Source organism: Falco peregrinus, chromosome Z, assembly GCF_023634155.1.
Source record: "Falco peregrinus isolate bFalPer1 chromosome Z, bFalPer1.pri, whole genome shotgun sequence".
NCBI classification, from domain to species: domain Eukaryota; kingdom Metazoa; phylum Chordata; class Aves; order Falconiformes; family Falconidae; genus Falco; species Falco peregrinus.
This window is the reverse complement of record NC_073739.1, coordinates 936072-950581: the sequence shown is the minus strand read 5'-3', so window position 1 is coordinate 950581 and position 14510 is coordinate 936072.

The following is a 14510-nucleotide window of genomic DNA, read 5'->3' as shown; positions in this document are numbered from 1 at the left end:
TCCTCAGCTGCCTAAAAAACATGGTACCCAGGCCAAGCCCTATATTCTTACACTGCACACCCACTTTGTGGTGAGTGGCAGGAGGCCATGGAAAGGGACCGTCCTTTCAACTCCATCCCTGACTTTGACAGATGCAGTTTGGAGCCTCAAATGAGCCACAGATCTTTCTCTGCTCAGAGGAGCTGGTAACATGGCAAACTGAAATGCAGGGTTTCGCCACGCCATCCACTGCATGCTGGTTCCCCATGGGAAAGTGCCCAGAAGGACACTCACAGACGACCTTTGGTGGGCACATGATGACTTAGGGCAGAGAGGTAGCAGTCCTCACGCCAAGGCTGGTTGTGCACCAGGGAAGTCCTTGTTCAGCAGAGCTGCCAAACCAATGCCAATGTCCATCAGTGTCAAATGAGGAGGCCTCTCTAATGAGGGGATAGGGCTGCATGTCAAAGTCATCAATGAAAGGTAAGGCTCTGAACAGGACTCCCGCAGCCCTGATGCTGTGGGTACCTGCCTCATGTCTGAACGAGGGTGGTGTCCCATTGGGGGAGGTTTCTGCTTTTCTCCCACTTTCTGCCTGGCTCTGCAGCGATTGCAAACCAAACACGCAGCAGCCGCTGCATGTGCCAGTTTCTAATCTCCACTTCATTACTGGGGCACCGCACCCTGTACACAGAGCTTTATGAAAGAAAATAAATTCACTGAGTTTTCTCTTGATTTGTTTTCTAGTTCTTGAAATACTCTTTTCTGCTAGGGGGAGGAGTTTCTCCCTTAAGCTCTAAAACAAAACTGCCCTTTTGATTTGCCCTTGTTATTATAAGACATACAAGTTTAAGTGAAACACTAGCATACAAATTTAAGCAAAACACTAAAAGCAATACCAGTATTGCTGATGCCCTTTTAAGCAATGCATTTTCTAACCCTTCTATTGCAAGAGCAAGGAAGCAATGTGTTTTAGTGACTCTACAACTGCTGCCTGAGTGCTCCTCCCAGATCTATCAATGCCTGCTTCTGGATGTTTTGGATGTCTTATCTTTGCCCTCGAAGGTGGTGCTAGGGCATTCTCCAAAGAAGCTCCCTCTATTTCATGCTGCTGGAAGTGATGGGTGAACTGGAGTCCCATGCCATGCTGCCAGACCTCGGGGCTACAGCCCGGCTGCCTCCATCTGCCCTGGGCTGTACCAGCAGGGACTGAACTGGGTGATGCCGGTCACCCAGAGAAGGGGATACTGCAGAAATTACCAGAGCAAACGTGTAGCCGTGTCTTGCTCATGACGAGAAGAGTATGTCTAGTTATTACCCAGCCTTTGTAAGTGTACCAACTAATGGAGCGAGAGACATGAAAGATTTCCATAGCCCACCTGGAGTGTAATTCAAACCTCCACTAAGGCAGGTCATGATAAGTAAGATGAATTTCTATCTTTCCTTTCCTTTCCAACACCAACCTTTGGCTTCTGAAAAGTTACTTAAACAGTGATAGTTTGATGGTAGCTGGGTGCCTTGATGAACTTACTAACTTTCCAAGGGCTACAGACATATCAGATATTGCAGGAGCTAGCAGAGACAAATATGTATTTCTTAGTCCTTCTTTTTGAATAAAGCTCTGGATTTTAATACTGTTGACAAGTGAAAGCATTTTGTGAAGCTATTTGTGATGGATGCTGAACTGTATGGTTCTAATTACAACAAGGTCATGTCATTACTGCTTTTTTTAAATCTCTGTTTCCTGACAAACGTTCTTCTAGCTAACCACATTCATTGCTACTGCAGACAAAATGATGGGATGTCAGTCTGTAAGAAACCCACTGGAAGCAAGGGCCAGGTCAAAGAACTTCCATTTTTTTCAGATCAACGGATTGGTTCTGTGTCTGCAGGTACTTAGTCCCTTGTGTCAGAGAGGATGTCACTTGAGGAAGACGTGTGAGGTTAAACTTCCCAAGCCCACAGCATTATGCCTCAGTCCCTTTTCCCAATTCCTCTCACTCCAGCTTTTCTCCAAAGTCTTTTTCTGTTTTAATCTATTACTTTTCCTTTTGTGATATGAAGCGTCACTTTCTCAAATCTCAAGTCAGTGCTGGGTTTGCAGCACCCCCGCCACAAAGGATCAGATTTTTTTTCCTGCCAGCAAAAATCTGTGGCCACTGTGCATCCCAGGCACATTCTTACTGACTTTGGAGCCTTCAGGTGAGACCCTGGGCCCGCAGAAGCTCAGACTGAATTGCATGAAGGACACCTGGACTTTTTCTGTAACTCTGCTCTGATGCTCAAAGGCCAGAAGATGATAGCTTTCTCCAAAGGCTCTCTCTTGCAAAACTGTCTCTCTCCTTGATGTTTGAGCATTGCTCCATGCCTCATGGGTTTCTCCCTCAGCAAGGCTGGGAGAAGAGCTTTTCCAGAAAAGCACCACAGGCAGGCAGGCTCAGGGCTGTCTCCCAGCTCAGCATTTCAGCTTCCCTGCTTCTGAATAAAGCTGAATTATGGGGTATTTTACAGTTCTTGGTTTTGGACACTGCCTCTGCCTTCATGGGAGGTAAATGTAATGTTTTCTTCCATCACGGACTGTGGGATTGTCTGAGGCTTGGGAGAGTCAACAATATCTCAGATTCTGCAAATGTTTTGAAACAGAAGGTATTTTAAAGTGTTTTTTAAAACCTTGCACAGTAAGGTTTTAATCTAATTGAGCAATTCTGAAATAAATTTTGTTGCCAGTAAAACATAGCCCTAAATATTCAAAACCAAGAGATCTTTCCAAGTTACAAGCAGCTCATTAATGTCCTTTTAATAGGCTTTGTACGCACAACCTGAGCATCAGAAAGATACGTGTGTTCCCTAATAAGGCCCTTCCTGATGACAAATAAGAGCTGCGATCCTTTGTGTCTCAATTCCCATGCTTTAATCACTTCAGCTACATGAAAATCTCTGTTAGCAGGCTGAGGAAATTGTGTCCAGTCAACAGATGTCCACGTATTCAGTCCCATGGAGCCTGGTGCCACATCCAAGCCCAGATGACCATCAGGGACCAGACAAAGCACCCAGCTTTCAGTCGCAGAGACAGCACCTACCCCTGACAAGACATAGGTTCTGCCTTTGCCTGCACCACAGCAGGGTAGGAGCAATAAAACATTATTGGGGCAGGAGTAATAAAACATTATTGAATAAGGGAATGCTCCTTCTTCAAAAAGTCAAGATTCTATTGCCAAAGTGAAAAGTAATACTTTTCCTTTGATTGGATCAACTAAGCAGTATTTTTAGAGATATAAAATGAAACAATTTTTTTGCACTCTACTGGAAAACACCCAAACCAATGAAAATTGCTGAAATAAAGTTTTGGAATCTTGAAAGAAAAAGTGCATGAAAAGTGAAATTAATTTACTAAAAATTGATGGACACAAAAGATAATTTTTTCCCCCAAATTACTACTGTTTACAAGCCATTCCAAATTAAGCCATCTGTGAAACTTTAGCGAATTATGAAAAGGTGTGATGACACATTTTTCTCCAACTACAGGACACACCTTTGACAATGTCTCTGCACACCAGGATCAGTATTCTTTAGAGGAATCCACTTTAGCAATATTTCCAGAGATTTTCAGCAGGTTTGGCCCTGGAGTCAGCCTAGCAGCAACTTCCCCATGAGTACCATGTCGTGTGAGCACAGTGAGTCCCTTTTGGGGGTGGGCAGCAAATAAACATGTGTGCAATTTACCAAATTCTCCTTCTCCTAATTTGTGACTAGTGATGGCTGAGCCATTTTTTATAAGCCTTTTACACACCCTGCCTGAACCAGCCATCCAGCTGGAGAGATTTCACCCACTGACATGCCTAGGCAGCTGTGGACAGCTGGCAAGCTTTAATTCCCAGAGATCCATGGTTGCACCTGCCTCCCATGGCTCGAGCAGCCAGTTTCCCAGCCCTGTGCTTGTTCATGGGATCACCATTTTCCCTAGCTGTCATTTCTCCTAGCCCAAAAAATGCTGTCATGACCAGAGACTGCACTAACTGGCAGTTTTTTTTCTCAGTTTTTCATCTTCAGAGTTTCTAAAGATGTTAGCACCATGCAGGGATGACAAGATGAATTCCGACAAAAGATAATTGCATGAGTCCTTTGTAGCCAAGCGCTTACAGTACCTCAAGACTGTCAGTTCCCATTTCATTCAAACGTGTGTGTTAAAGCTGCCCAGAACACATAGAGTGACAGGGAGTGCTGGGCCAAAACCTTTATGAGGATTGGAACCTGTGTGTACTCAGAGGTTTTCTTAATACAATGGAGTTGGGCAGTTGGAAATTCGGGGACCAAGGTGCATCTTAAGCAAGTTTATGCCATACATAAGGGACCACCGTGGACGTTCTGTAGTTGGAGCAGGAGCAGCAGTCGTAGCGAGGGGTAGTGGGAGCCACCCCACGTGAAACAGCCATGTCTCCACCTGGGACAGGGGTGAACTCCGTGGGGAGAAGCTAGCAGCACCAGCATGGCTCCTCATGGTCCACACCACAGGACTTGCCACAGGACTATGCTCCACCGCAGCACCACTCTTCCTGAGGAAAAAACACTCCCACCCAAAGAAGTGCAGTGTGTGTGTTTCCAGCCAGAGGCATGGGGACATGGAAACCATTTGCTGCTCCTTCAGGTGTCTCCTTTAAAAGAGCCTGGTGCCTCTAGTTACATTATTTTCATGCTTGCCACATAAGCTCATGAGATGTTGTGAAGTGATACCAAGAATTACAAAATAATTCTATTTGAAAGGGCTTCAGTTCCCCCATGAAATGCCATGGCTGTAGAATGCCAACCTTCCTAAACCAATGGCTCTGCATGGCACCACTAGAAATACTTAATTTCACTCTGATTCAGGAGAATGACAGGTTTCAAAACCCAGACATTTCTCTTAAATCAGAAATTCCAGAGTTTTCCCGGCTGTGCAACTTGCCATGCACCACCTGCCAGGGACCTGTTTGCAGCAATGCTGATCACAGCCTTCACCAGAGAGGAGCTGGCAAGGGGCTGCACAAGAAAACACTTCTCCCACTTCAAAGAGGTCACATTACCATTTAAATTTCTACATTTTCTTACATTGTCTCAAGATTTCCTCTTTTAAAGAGCTGATCTCCTGCAGCAGCCCCTTGCTACTGCTGTGAGCCCAAATTCAAGATACCCAGCTGATTCCCAGTCTTCTGCTAAGCAGGCCTGGACCCGCAGCAGGGTGCTCTGTGGTTTTTTGGGGCTGTTTGCTTCAAATAAAGTTGTTCTCCCCTTCATGGGACACTTCACTGAGTCTTTGTTATCACAGCTCCAGTGTACTACACAGAAACGTTTGGCATAGAGTGCCAATCCAGGAGGAAATTCTGTTAACTATAAATATTAAATTTATTATTTCATGTAAGGATACAGATTGGTATTATCTTTTTCAAAATGCAGTTACAATTTATGATGCAAAACCAGGTGAGAAACAGGGGACACCTTTGGACATCCAGGAAAATAGTAAGTGCTTGAAAACTTTTAACTCTGAGACAGGGAGTTTTTAATTTAACTCGCTGACCATCAGCCAAGCTCTTCTCTCTTCATGTGATAGTAAAGGACCTAGGTGCTGGGAAACAAAGCAAGTATTAGTTTGGCTTCTCTCTTGCATATCTACAAAAAAAGGCCAAATTAATTGCACACGGCAGCCTGACTTCATAGACTTTGTGCTAGGGAAACCCCCTGACAAGTGGCACAAAAGCCAGCAGCGCTGCACAGTGTGCAGGAGCATGAACTCACTGCTGCAGCTCTATTCCCAAACCAAGAGAAGCTGTGGCATTGAAATGCCCATGCCAAGGACAGCAGGAAAGATATCTGAGTGACTCAAAATTACAAACCAAATAGTTCATAATCTGGCTGCAAAACGTTGTGCTTTCAGCCAGGGTAACAGCTGTGTGAGATGCACCAAGGTGATGGTGCTCACAGCTAAAGACCAGCTTTGCCTTCCTAAGCTGTGATGCAGGTAGGGACCTGCAAATCTGCCTGTCCCTGGATCCATCACTCTTGCAGCCCCTGCAGAAAGCACCCTACTTTAGTGGCCACCCCTGTCTGGTAAGCATCCCTTTCCAGTGAGCACCCATCTCTGGTGGGCACACCTCTCTGGTGGGCACCACTCTCTAATGAGCACCCATGTCCAGTGGGCACCCCTCACCAGTGGGCTCTCCTCTCCGGTGAGCACCCCTGTCTGGTGGGCACCTCTATCCAATAAGCACCCTTCTCTGGTGGGTACTGCTCTCCGGTGAGCATCCCTCTCCAATGAGCACCCCTCTCCAGTGGATACTCCCCATCTCCAGTGGGGTCTCACACCTGCAGCTGGTGCCCAGGTTTGCAGTGCCCGAGGGCCGGGATGCTCAGGCATGGAGGGAGCCAAGCTTTGGCAGGACACAGGGCTGCTCAGCATCGCTGAGACCTGGCCAAAAGTAAGCTGCAGAGTGCAGGCATGGGGTTCTGGCTGAGGGGGAGACTTGTGCACAATAGAGAGAAAAAACAGAGAGAGGGAAAAATAAAAAGAGACAGCTTTCAATTGGCTGAACTAACTGTTGTACATACTTTTAGGAGGCTGAAATGAAATATGTCTGTACAACTCTCTTGTGCTTTCTGCTCGAAGCCCAAGAGAGTGTCTTCAACACAACTGGTAGCTCCAATCTGCTGGGCACATGGAGTGGAAAAGCAAAATCAGTCTGAGGTTGACCTGCAGCCTTGTGCTCACAATGCATAATATTCCTTCTCCACAGACCAGCACTGTGATCCTAATCTTCACCAATGTCAAAGAAGGCACAGAGGTGAGGAAATCTGCTGCCAGTCTGGAGGCCTGCCCACTGCCAGGGTCCTCCAGCCCTGCTGGGCAGAGCATCGCCTGCCCAGTCTGCCTGCCCACCAGCACGAGGTCTGGCTGGCTCCCACAAGTCTTGCTTTCTGAAATAGTGCTGCCTGCTTGGTGACAGGCGTGTTGGCACCCACAGCAGGTGCTTTGGCTCCTTTGGTTCATGGACACCCTGGGACTAATGTGTAATTCCTGGTTTATTGCTTCAGTAAAATTTGGAAAAACAAGTAGAAAAAACTCAGCTCTTTACTTTCCTCTGCTATCATATTTAGTCAATTCATTAACTTTACTCTCTCCCTAGCCTGTCTCCAGTTAGCTGTTAATTTCAGGTGCTAAAAATGTAATTTAGTAACTGCACAAGACCAAGAGGGAGAAGATAATTCACTTCTCTGCCTCTTAGGGACCTGTACATAAAGTAAATGAACCCAGACTTGTAGTTATATAAAAGTTGGTTTGGGGGGGGGGGGGGGGGGGGGGCGGGGCGGGGGGGAGGAAATCAGTGTAAGCAGACAACTGGCAAACTCAAGTATCAAAAATTACGAGCCCTAATGGACTCAGTCGAAGACACTCTATCTTCAGTTGAAAGGGCTAGGAATTTGTCAACCAGGCGTAATTAGAACTTGATGAAGTGTTGCAGTGCTGCAGCATAATGCATGCAACGATGTGGCCTTGATATAAAGCCCTTTCCCTTCCCCAGTGAATCCCTTCTGCATCCTCAGATTTATGCAGTGGCTTGGCCACAGGCAAGCAAAAGGACTGGTTAAGAGCTGACAGAAACACACCCGACGATAACTCCAGGTTTAACCCAAAAAGAAGGAAAATCTATGGATGCCCATTCAAGCTGAAACTCTAAGAAATCATTAGTAAGCCAAGTTCAATGATGATGACAAAAGAAATTTAGGGATGAAATGGAATTATTGGCATTTGCTTAAGTTTGCCAGTTTCAACAGCAGAGGGAAAAGATCTGTGCTGGGGAGCTTGCAAAGGAAAATACAACTTTAGGGGATGCACACAGCAGTGGGCTGGTGAGTATTGAAGCTGTAGACAAGGACCAAACCTCCGTCTGTGTGTGGCTGTGCTGAGCTCACCTGGTCACGGGCAGCTCCTGACCAGAGCCAGGGTCAAAACCTCCATCCATCCTCTAGTTCATGTTCATGGGATGAAGTAGCCATCTCCTAAGATGTCTTGAGCCCATGGTGTCTGGAGGCTTCCAAGTCCCTCCTCATCAGCAAACCTGCAGCACTATCAGTGCAACACAGCTGAGGTATGTTACCCATCTGACACAAGATGCAGTTCTGTCTGTTGGTCCAAATTTTCACCATCCTTCCTCAGATAAATGAAGGTGCTCTCGTACTTCTGGTGTGTAAATGCCTTGTTGCTGGGTTGGATGATCCCTGTTATTCCTTTTGCTGAAAATTAAAAACAGTGTAAGCAAGGTGCTATGTCGAAGTTCAGTCCAGGGGAGATTCATACACAGCTGTTTACTTGCCTGTGTCAGCACTTTTAATAGCCCTACGTATGGATTGGCTTCCCCAGCAAAGCAGGAAAACTCTATCCCAAATCCTGATGAAAGGTCAGGTTATGGCTTAATTTTAAAGTGAATTGCCTGGAAGCTATGGGATGGTCTGCAAAACCAGTTCTCCATCTATGAGAAACTAAGCAAAGAGAAAGACCTGTGCCTGATTTTAACTTTCTGGTTTAGTTTCAGTGTAAAAATTTTGAAAAGCGTTTATTTGCTCTCTATAAAAAAAAATAAAATAAATTCAAACTGGCAGATAGATTCATTTAAGCCTTATTGATATCCTACATTTCTTCCTCCAAAACCCAATTTTTTTATTAAGCATTGTAATATTTACCAAAAATATTACATAATTATTATAATTTTTACTTGATCTGTAATGTTGAGTCTTTAATTTGTTTGAGCAAAAACTAGCCAGTTTTAGAGCTAAGGCTTTTGACTAACCCAGAAAATCCCTTCCAGTGTTGGAAAGCCCTTTTGCTGACCATTGCCAGAGGATATTGAATCAGACAGACCACTGGCTGTGACCAGTCTGTCCTTCTCTTCATCCTTTGATTTCAAGTGTTGTCACCCTACATTTTCCCTCCATTTCTCCAGGGATGGTATGCGGAGGCTCTGGCAGGGTTCGTAGGACTGTGTTGCTGCAGAGCAGTGATGGGCAGATGCAAACGGTGATCCAGCCAGCTGACTGCAGGGATGCAGAGGAGGTATGGCTCCCTTTCACCCTGCCTGTGGTCACGCATCGTGCCTTCCTCCTGATTTCAGACACTTCTTTTGATCTGAACCAGGATTATGAATTTCAGAGGGCATCTTGTCTCATAAAGACACTTGCAGGGTGAAGGACGGCAAGAAAAGGCTTTTCAGTCTATTTCTTTATTTCGTTTCCTTTTCTTTAAGGGCCATCAACCATTCAATCAAAGTGCCTGTACAGGAAGGGTCTCGTGACGATGCTTCTCCTCACCTCCCCCACCCCCAGAGACAGGCAAGGCACTAAAAATGATGGATTGTCCTCCCACTCAGACATCAGATGAGCTGTTTGCAGTGCAGTGTAAAGCCTCACACCGGGGGAATGCTTGTCCACCCTGGAAGAGAGATGGATACTGTAGGGGCAGAGAGGGGGGCAGGAGCTGGGAAAGGGCAGGCTTCTGCTGGGTGGGTGAGGACCTGGCCACCCTGGAGCCAGTAAGAGAGTGGAGGCTGGGACTACTGGGTGAGGACAGGTCTGTCAGGGCAATCCTGGAGAGTGTTGGGCCTCTGCAGCCTGTTCATTTGTGGAGGTACGTACATACAACATATACCTCCAGACACGCTACCTTATCTCCCAACTTCTTTGCTGCCTCTTGCTGTTTTACAATGGCAAAGAAAGCCTTCTACCCACACCTTCCAGCTAATTTTTTTATTTCTACAATAGTCTGTACTTCAGCAAGATTGGGGACATTTAATAGGTAATATAATCAATTTCTGACAAAGTATGTTGGGTTCATTCCTCCTTAGCCAGCAGAGAAACCATTTGTCCTTTTTCCCTCCCCCCAAGATTTTAAACCCTTCTCCTTGCCTAATTCAGTGAAGAAACTGGAGCAGACCTGAGAAACTTAAAAGGCATCAAAACAGTTAATTTACTCTATTTCCCTACTTTGAGGTCCGTCAAGAGCTGGCATGAGTCCCCTAATCTGCAAGCCCTGTGCAGAAAAAGCAACTTGAGATACACCCAGCAGTTCTCCAGCTCTTCATCATGACCACTAGTCATGCCCCCCAGCAGTTCTGTCAGTCTATGCACTCCTGTCTTCCAATCAGATTTAAATGTATGCATGGTGCTTCCTGCCTTTCTTTGGCAAGCAATGAAGGACACCATCTTGGTTGTACTAGTCTCCTCATGAAGGCTGGATTCATCAAGCCGGAGTGGCTAGTCTAGGGACCTGTCCTTTGCAGAGCTCTGTGCCATGGGGCAACCACACTGAAACATGCACTTGTCACACACAATAGCTTCTTCAGTTCAGCTGTTGACATTGCTCAACAGACTTCATTTGATGGGACATCAATTAGTCCTGCCATAGGTGTCCACTTTGCACATGCCTTACTTGACAGAAGCCATCAGGTAGTGTTTTTTTCTGGACCTCAGTTTCACTGGAAAACAATAACCTGGGGCTCCAAAGTTCCCCAGGTATGTGGGGAACAACCTCACCTGACTGCAACTCTTCCATGAAAACTGGGCTACAAGCTTAAAAAAGTTTCTTCAAGAAGAGGGACCTCCAGCACCTGCAGCTGGCTGGAGGAGTGCTGCTCTTGGGGCAACAGGGCAGCCCATGAGAGTGTGCATGCTAGGGGTCCAGGATCCAACTGCAGACTTAACAGCCATGTCATGTATTCTTCTCAAAACTTGCAGCACCAGCCAGAATGGTGCTTTGGAAATCTCCAAAGGCTCCACAGCCAGACCTGAATGCTTCTACGCTGAACATCAGGTGCTGGAGTTAATAAAGATTAATATGGGTTTACCTGCAACCAGATTTGTTTGCTTGACTCCTAGTGGAGTTGGAGGAAGCTTAGGCCTGCATTTCTCAAAGGTCTGCCTTTCTTGTTTGGAACAGCTTCATCTGGTTGGCAGATTACTTCTCCCACACTAAAAAATAAAAAGAAGTTCATAATTCATTTTAATAAAACAATTATTCTTTTTAATTAAGATAAGCATCACATACATTTTCTAGCAGTTCCTCTATGCCTATCCAAGAACATCTTGCCATGAGAGACTACTATCAGAACCGACTTTGCAACTAATAATGTGGTCTTCGTCACTTAACTCAAAAGTCCCTATCGGCTTTAGCACAGTGAAGCATTAAGGAAATGAAACATTTTTTAAAAATGCATACCCTCAAGTCTGATTTGTTGAAAGCATTTCCTGAACTGACAAGCTACATGCCGTGTGTGTAGTTCCCACTGGGAACTTTCAAAATTTGAGCAGCAGTTTCTAATCACTGACTATCATTAGCATTTTAGTGAATAGATTTTTGATAAGAAAAATCTTTGCCCTGTGAAAAAAGATCCTGACATTTTTAGTGCAAACAGGACTTCTCTTTTAATTATTCCTTTACCTCTGCTCCAGGCATTGGGTACTGCAGTGAATATTCCTGTTGTGCCCTAGCAAGGGGGTATGGTGCTCTGGCAGCAAGTGCTGTCACTATGCTGAAACTTTACACCATCACTTACATATAACTGCACTGTATGATATGTCTTCTGCTGTGCACAGCAGTGAGGCAGGGGGTGGGTTCCCATTGTAAAGGGCACACCAGCACTTCTGGTGGACCTCGCAGCAGCTGAGCTGTGCCAATGCCATTGCACTGCAGCCTGATAGCACTGGAGACCTGAGCAGAGCAGGTGGGACCCCAGATTAAGGATACTACTGGCAAACACACACACCACAGCAACTTCTGAGGAGAAAGCTTTGGTTGTTTCAAGCTTGAGGGCAGAAGGCTCTGCAGAGGGATTGGGGCAGACTGGCTGGAAAGCTGCCCGGTGGGACAGGACCTGGGGGTGCTGGTCAGCGGCTGGCTGCACATGATCCAGCAGTGTGCCCAGGTGGCCAAGAAGGCCAACAGCACCCTGGCTCCTGTCAGAAACAGCATGACCAGTGGGACCAGGGCAGTGACTGTTTCCCTGTGCTCGGCACTGGTTAGGCCACACCTCAAATTGTGGGTTCAGTTTTGGGCCCCTCACGGCAGGAGGGACGTAGAGGTGCTGGAGCGTGTCCAGAGAAGGGCAACGGGGCTGGGGAAGGGGCTGGAGCACCAGTCCTACGAGGAGTGGCTGAGAGGAATCGGGGCATTTAGGCTGGAGAAAAGGATGCTAAGGAGGACCTTACTGCTCTCTACAGCTGCCTGACAGGACGGTGTAGGCAGGTGGGGGTCAGCTTCTTGTCCCAAGTAACAAGCAATAGGGCAAGAGGGAGCGGCCACAGGGGGTGGGCTTCATTTGCACCAGGGGAGGCTTAAATTGGGTATTAGGGGAAATTTCTTCACGGAAAGGGTGGTCAGGCATTGGAACCGGCTGCCCAGGGAGGTGGTGAAGTGACCTTCCCTGGGGTATTTAAAACACACGTAAATGTGGCACTTGGGGACATGGTTTAGTGATGGACTTGGCAGTCCTGGGTTAATGGTTGGACTTGATCTTAAAGATCTTTTCCAGCCTAAATGATTGTATGATTACAAGCTGTAGAGCCAAATATGTAGACTACAGGAAGGGAAGGCAAGGCAAGGGAGAGGAAGTCTTCAAGCCCTCCATGGCTGAATGATGCCCCTGGATTGTGTTTGCAGGACCACGGAAACCCCACAGAGGTGAGTAAAAATTGCAGTGCTACGGAGGGTCTTTCCGGAGAAGGGGAACTGCCCAATGAAACAGAGCCAGGACTGAGCTTAGCAGCAAGCCATGATCCTCCACATGGCTGAACAGTCACTGTGCCTCTGCCACAATCCCTGCAGCCTCAACAGCTCAGGGACCAGGACCAGGAGTTAGAATGGATGAGACTACAGCCTGCATGGGCTGACAGACCCACTCCAGCACCACCCCACCAGGTTGTGCATCCTTCACCTATCTCACTTTGTATGAACACCATGAACTGCAACACATTTTCCTAGCTTCTTGCTAGGTAAATATCACTCTGCTGGACTGGGCGGGAGTTCTTGCATTACTTCATGTGCTTTAGCTGAACATCATGTCATGCCCCCTGTCAAAAAATAACTACTCCGTTATTTTTACGATTTATTTTAAGAGTGGGGCCAAAGGAGAGATGGGGCAAGTGCTCTGTGATGTGAATGCAGCAGTGCTGAGTAACAGCCTTTGGTTTTCACCAGTCTGGTGTTTTAGCAAGAACTCATACCATCCTAGGGGCTGGAGCTGAGGGAAAGAGCTGTTCCATCACAAGCAGTGCCAGGTTTTTCTTGAGATGTGTCTGGTGATGTGTGTGTGTGGAGTGCAGGAGAGGAACCCTGACTTTGGAGAAGGCACCAGGAAGACTATCCAATCCAAGATGCCTGGTCCCTGGCAGCACGTGCCTGAGCCTGGCCAGATGGTCAATGCTGCCTTAGGCAGCCTTTCTCCTGAAACATTTGTGCCTCAGGCAATAAGGAGAGAGGAGAAGAAATTAGCCCTGATCAGGAGGGGTTTATGAGCATCCACTCCACGATTTCTGGTCCTTCTGAAGTCCCATGGACTCAGCTACTGTCAGCTCCTTCATAACTGGGTCCACTTGCAGCCTACTCTTCACTCTGTTGGAGTCCAACAGCTCCTGAGCTCTTCCACCTCGGGTATTGCAACTGCCACCCCTTCTCCTCATCTCCCTCCCATTAGGAGCCATTTACCTTCTGCTTGCTGACATTCCTTGGCCAGGGAAAGCAGTGCTGCTCTCTGCAGAGCGAACAAGGTGAGGAGGGGATCTGGAACACAGGAGGTTCCATCTGAATAGGAGGAAGAACTCTAATAGTGACTGAGAAGTGTAAGAGGCTGCCCAGAGAGGCTGTGGCATCTCCTTCTCTGGAGACATTTGAAACCTGCCTGGACACAAGCCTGTGTGACCTGCTTTAGAAAAGCTTGCTTTGGCAGGGGCTTGGGCTAGATGGCCTCCAGAGGTCCCCTGCAACCCTGACCATGCTATGATTCGGTGATTTTCTGATCTATCCACCTCCAGCAGCATCTCCCAGTCCAGCGTAGACACAGGCTGCGTGCACCACTGGCTGTCACCGCCTGTGCTGGAGCCCACCAGCAACACTGGGCTGAGGTCTCACACAGCTCAGCAGCCCTGCCTTGCCTGCCTTCATCTGCCCTGGCCCTGCTTGCTCCTCCTGGCGATGGACGCGCTGCCTGGGATCTCACCTCAGTGGGCAGGGAACAGCAATGAGCCGGCAGAGGCGGGCCGGGTGGAGTGAGGGCCCTGAGCGACACAAGGTCCTGTGTGTAGCAGGTGAAGTGCTCATCCAAAGCCACCTGACCCACCTTTGGGCTTCCTGAAGGAAAACATGGCCTCTAATGGCTGCTTTACCCCTGGGGCCAGCCCCCACTCCGTTGTGGCAGGGGGCACCTCTCCTCAGGGCTTGGCTTGGCGTGAGGGGAGCAATGGAGTGTCAGGAGGGGACATGGTGGGGCAGGCCAGGCTGTGGTGTGGGGCCCGACCTG